This window comes from Agrilus planipennis, unplaced genomic scaffold (genome assembly GCF_000699045.2).
Source record: "Agrilus planipennis isolate EAB-ADULT unplaced genomic scaffold, Apla_2.0 scaffold18, whole genome shotgun sequence".
Taxonomy (NCBI): domain Eukaryota; kingdom Metazoa; phylum Arthropoda; class Insecta; order Coleoptera; family Buprestidae; genus Agrilus; species Agrilus planipennis.
The window spans coordinates 541,076-547,399 of NW_020438920.1; the positions used below are offsets into that span (position 1 = coordinate 541,076).

Genomic DNA, 6,324 nt, shown 5'->3' on the forward strand with positions numbered 1-6,324 from the left:
CGGCGTTAACCCCTTCAAATAAAAGTATTTGATGACAGCACGATTTTCCTGCTTTTCCATTTTTACGAAAACCACAGAGGCGTCTTGTTCAGCGTGCTGTCAAACCTACACTAGCAAGGAGATCGGGCTGAAACTATAGCTACAAGCTATCCAAGGATGGTACTATAGAATGTCACCTCAAGGTAGGCCTAGTGGCGTCATCTCTTGGTTAGGCCGGAAACTTATCAATCCACCCTCGTATACTGTTTCAATTTTTGTTTGTAACAATCATATGCCTACCTGTAAACAAGGACGTATTCAACTAGCACGATAGTATAGTTATAATAATAATAATAATTGATAGATTATAATTTATATGTACCTATGGTAAAGTGATCTTTGTAAAACTTGTACAATTGCGGTTTATTTCAAGGAAAATATCGGCTTATGTAACGCTTAGTTGTAGACAGATAACGTTGCCTTTCTTGTTTATAACATAACCCACTTTTATTATGCACTCTACCTATAACAAATCCAATTCACTTCTCAATTGTTGACGATTGTTACAAGTAACAATAAATATTTGCACTATAATTTCACATCGAATTTATTTTCCGTGTTTTCTCTTCACAATTGCAAGATATACCCTTGGACTTTTTTATTTAGGCAATTAATCCCAAATTAATTTTTATTGATTGATTTTATTTTTAGCTGACGTGAAATTATTGTTAACATTTTAGGAGAGATTACCCAAACATAAAAAATATGAAAAATTATGCAATTAAAGTTAAATAATGTAAACAAGTTAATTACGTATATTTTCAAAATAAACTCCAAATTGGTAATTAGCCTATGACGATTGTTAAACCCCCAATTACATATTTTAATTTTTAATTGTTAATTACTTCATTATTACACGTTAGATCGAAATGCAAAGTATTTTAAAAGTTTTGTCAAAAACTAAGTTGAGTTTCTTAGTCAAATATATATATATNCAGGAACAACGGACCCCTCTATTATTTTCCATTGTGTTATTTATATAATTTATTTATGAGATACTAAGATCAGAAGTTTATATCGTGTGTTGCAGTTCACTGTACTTTGTATAGCCCAAGTGAACCACTTTATTATGCGGGTACAGCGGTTTCGTATATTTTGTACGTGTAAACGGTGTTCGTAACACTCCTGCGGTTAGATGATGAAACGCCATCTAATGCGAATGAAAGTATTTCGACAGATTTAACCTCAGCGACAATAATTTTAACTCTTTCTTAGCATAAACATTGATGTTACTTATTTTAAAATACTTTATTACATATTATTATGCTAGTAATACTTAAAGATCTTGGGAGTAGATAGAAAAGGAACGAGGAGGGGCACTGCCCCCCCCCTCCCAACAAGTTCATTGCCCCCCCTTGGAAACGACTCCAACGAGTTACGATATATTTTACTAAGTTTAAAAATATAGAAATCAAACACATTTAACCTTGCAACTATTGAAAATATGCTTCCCCCTAGGAAATATTTCTTGCTATGCCCATGTCAAGTATGTAGGGATAGCGTGAAGGTCTAGCTGGAGACACTAGAAGCAGAAGCAGGAATTAAGGGTAGTGGAGTTATACCTAAATTTGACTTCTGCTCGCAAACAGTTAAAGATGTATGTAAGTTGCTACTGTTTTTGAGAAATGCAAATATTGGCTTAAGCCAGGAAAAAGTAGAAGTGCTTGTCCAACCAGCTGAAAATCTTAAGATGATAATGATGATGATGACCTACTATAATCCACTAAAATTGCATTTAATATTAAGTACCAACCTAAAGTATTATCTTATCTGAATAATAAGAAAACGCTTTTAAAGCAAACGTAATCGTTACAATCCAATATTGAAGAACATAATTCGATAACACCATGTATGGGACTTGACACAGCCCGGGTCTGAACTCGTTTTCGGCAAACCCAAGCGTAATACAGTGACTATAAATGAAAACTTTTGAGTGTTACATTCCCGCTAGCTACTATTGATGGTAGGCGAGCGATTCCTCAAAACTACGCAGAAGGTCCTTTTCAGCCTCGTTTTAGGAATCAGAAGTGGGGAATGGCAAGACGGACGAAATTAAGACAGGAGGGAAGTGAAATAGTTATCTGTGAAATATATTATTACTACTCCAGCGTTTACCTAAATTATCCAAGGAAACCACGGAAGAACTTGGGCCAAGGCAGATGGACCCAGAATCGAATCGCAGTCCTATCGAATGCTAAGCAATGATCTAAACTAGAAATGCACCGAATAGTTCTTTTGTCGGGTGCCGGGCAAAACCACTTCGCCTTCGTTGTAGGGGCGTTTTTACTAACTACCATCTCCACAAAATCCCAAACTTCATTAAATCCCGTTCAAAAAGTCGTTATTTAAACACTAAACCAATGAAATTTTAATTACTGGTTGACGGATTTCAACTAGAGTGTTGAGTTGAAACCGTTGAAACGAGCCTATAATATTTATATTAAGCACTAAAAGTCTGCAAGTCTGCAAAATCGTACTAATAGTAATTTTTCGTTAATCAAAAGTTGATATACCAAAAAGCTACAGAACTGATAGGTACAAAATGAAGTAAACACAAGAACTATATCGAAATAACAAATCATTTAGTATAGTAATCAATAAATAATACAAATTAAGACAAACGACTTAGTCCAATACAATCTTAATTATCAATCATCCTTAAGTAGGTTTTTGTTATTGCTGGTGGCTGTTTCTTTTTTTTTTGTTGAGTCCAGCACTCTTTTTAGGATATAACCGGGTATAGGATCCAAACCGGGTACTCGGTCCATCTCTAGTCTAAACTTCTAGGCCGTGCCTTCTTAAGGTGAAAGAATGATCTTTAACTATTCTTGAATAAGAAATTCTACCTGGAGAAGTCACTGTACATACATCGTTTGTATTGAACTGAACCACCTTTTCCACATTTCTGGTTTTGCTAATATTTTATTAATCTTTGAACAATTTTATCCTTTAGCACACTTCAAAGAGGTATATATAAGATAAGAAATTTATGGAATTATATTACTTAGTACATTATATAAACCACACAAATTATTTTACAAAAATGGATAATAATGTGTAGTTTTTAGATATGTTCCTTCGTATTATACGTACGTCTAATAATCTATTTTGATGGCGACTTACAAGTTTCTAAGTTGCCTTTTGATGAGTGAATGAGATAAAAAATAGCAGTTTTTAGATCTTAGCAATTCGAAAATTACATATTATAAATTATTCATAAACTTTGTAGGTATTAAATATGCAACATTTTAAATTTTTGCTTGGTTGGTATACTGCCGTGCGTGAAGATAAATATATGTATATATTATACTGTTAATATCATCATTAGTTTTTAACAAACTAGCTATACGTTGTGACATAATCAATTATCCTGTTTATGTGTTCGTTTTCAAATTATATAATAGATATTTAGGCAGTTGGAATAAACTGATTAGAGATTTCTCATCCTACTAATAATGATTCTTGCAGCATTCAAACACCTTTATGAGCGTTATTGGATGCTTCTGGAATTATAGTTTAAATACAAAATAATACGCTAACAAATATCAAAAGTATTAACATTTTAAATTTTTATATACATATATAAATCGCAAAGTAGATAATAATTAAGTACTTGACTTAAACTGGCTTTTGAAACCTTTGGTATTCTTAGTGTAATATTAGTTTCTTACACAAAGATTTTTATTATCAAGAAGGATTGTCAATGCTCGTCGTCTACCTGCTCTCCAATTTGATGTTGAATAGATATCAGTATTGTATGACTCCTGCTCATTGTCAATAGTAACACCAGGTAAAATGTTAATAGTGGTACTATTTCGCTCCGAGCCGTTATCTCAGGTAACACTTTTGATAGTACTATTCTGCCCCGATTGTATATACCGACGAATGTATAGTTTGCGACACCACCTTCAAAGTTGTCTACACAAAATAACCAACATTCACAGTGCTGTCAACTTATTTTATTGATATAAACTTATGATAGAAAAAGGCAACACAAACCAAGTTTGATAGCCGGTATGGTAGTTAAATTTTTATTTTACTTCGCATTATATACCACTTTATGTATTTCATCGGGACGGAATCATACCATAGTTTTGACTGTGAGACACCAAGGAATCTTGCTCATAAGATATAGTTATGTTTATTCCAATATCAAATTCATGAAATTTCTGAATTGTTTCAACAGACAAATTTAACTTTTTTGACCAGTAGCAGTACATACCTGGGTTTAGGTTAGGTTAGGTTAGGTTAGCTTAGATTGCGCTGGATTGACTTGCTTTCCGTTCAAATATTTATTATCATCGTCATTTTTAAGACTAGTTAGACATGCACCTTCACATTTTCCTACCCTGAGGTAATCTTCGTATTTCCTTGAAACTGGAACATCTCGAATCCTCAACTATTTGTGAACAGTAATCGAATGTAGGTTTACCTCTACTTCTCTTATCTCCTGTTTCTGCTTCTAAAATATCTCTGAGCAATCTTTTATGCCTGAGAAGATGTTCTACTAACCTATCTTGCCTATTTCTTTTTGACTAACACAGCACCTTCTGTTTTCCTACTCTTTCTAATATTTCATCATTTGCCTGTAACTTCACATTTCGAATGTTTCTAACCTTTTATTTACCGCGTCGCCCACCGTCCACGTTTCGCATCCGTACAGCGCCGTGCTCCAAACATACATCTCTAACAAATTTTTCGAAATTTTAAATTAAACCGTTCGTAATCAAAGAAATGACTTCTTTTGTTAAAGACGATTCGATCCTACTTTTTTGTAAATCTCTGCTGCTCCCAGCTCCTTTCATCCTGAATTGTCTGACTTCCAAGATCCCGAAAATCAGCCACTTTTTATAATTTATAGGTAAAAAAAAATAAGTATAGGCACTTTTTGAATTGTTTGTTTAAACATTTAAAAATGTTTTCGATTGCAGAAAATTTGCAAGAGTTGGTTGTCATGCCAATAATCGTTTATAAAATATTCCATTGCTATGTATCCATAGCGTAGTTATTACATAATTTCTTTTAATTACCGTTTATTCGCTCATCGTGGTATTATAAAATACAGTTGTACTATTTCATTTCTCTCTTTATTTCTAATCGTAAGCCTCAAGAGACGCGCCTGACAAAGTATGAAACTGAAAAAAGGTCACTGACTGCAATGCAAAGGATTTACGTGAACGAATTTTCTAACAAAAGTTGAAATATTAATCATGGAACTTAATGCTTCCGTGTTGCAATATCCGGTCCAGCATTTATAACCATTGACGAATACAAAATTTACTTTTACGGTTGTCTGACCGTGTGTCAAATTAGCTATAATAACTACAATACAAACGAAAACTGTTAGTTCTCCTCCATGAAAAGACACATAAGGTGCAAAAAAAACATGAATGAAAAAACTTTTAAATTCAATCACGTACCTACTCGAGAGCAATGTCATTGTAGGTAGTAATAATTCAATTTTGTCTCGTAAGTCCAACATCACACACTCCTTTCACTGGCTCACTCACACACAGGCAAATTTGACGGCCTAAAAGTTTTACACACATGGTCTACTGACCCTGATCCAAATTTGGAAACTCACGCTTCGAGCAATGTGTCGAACGATTGAAAAATACTCATCAACGCTTACCTGGTCTGTTCTCTTCTGTCTCGCCGGTTTCTTGTTTTCTTGTGAAACACGTGAACAAAAATTTGTCTGATAATACAACGGAATATTTGTGGCAAATCCAAAATAATGTTAATTCATTATTGGTCCACTAAAGACACTTAACACTCCATAACGTTTCACTGAACTAAAAATGTACGTACTATGAAAAGGCACACTCTCGACGGAATAAGGAAGAATAACAACGAAACTTAGTGGAGATATCGATTTTGTTCGTTAGTTGAAGGAAGAACGAATAAATGGTTTTGTGTCCGCTGTGAACAAAAGGGAAAAAGTAACTGAAACCGAGGCGTTTGTACGTGACGGGTGGAAGGCCCTCCTGATATTGTTTTTATTTGTTTATTGCCGATAGCAAATGGTCGGACGCGAAGTCCGCTTTCTCAGTTGTTGTCACCGGCCAATGTCAAAAGACAACTGTCGAACTGTCCGTTCTAACCGTGCGAGTTTTCTGTTTAGCAGGTGCATTTTAGGTGGGGGATTGTTCTTCTTCTACCTTTTACATTTCCCTTCCAGTGGTTGTTGTTGTTATTATTTTATAATGGATGCAAGAGTTGCAATGCGGCCCGAGCCACACGGGGACATCCACGTCCCAGCGCCAGCGTTTCGTTCTTTTTCTA

The 6,324-nt window shown here is 34.4% G+C and overlaps 1 protein-coding gene across 3 annotated transcripts in view; it reads right to left on the minus strand.

Annotated features, from left to right (window-relative positions):
* The window catches only part of LOC108744126, a 153,824-nt gene extending 147,716 nt beyond the window's left edge, over nt 1–6,108 (minus strand). For 2 of the 3 annotated variants that reach the window (XM_018479730.1, XM_018479735.1), the window contains exon 1: nt 5,672–6,108. The gene's annotated coding sequence lies outside the window, so the exon portion shown is untranslated. Of the gene's footprint in view, nt 1–5,459; nt 5,479–5,671 lie in introns of those variants that run through there. The other variant, XM_018479732.1, reaches the window with a different exon arrangement.
* Between the last annotated feature and the right edge of the window lie 216 nt (nt 6,109–6,324).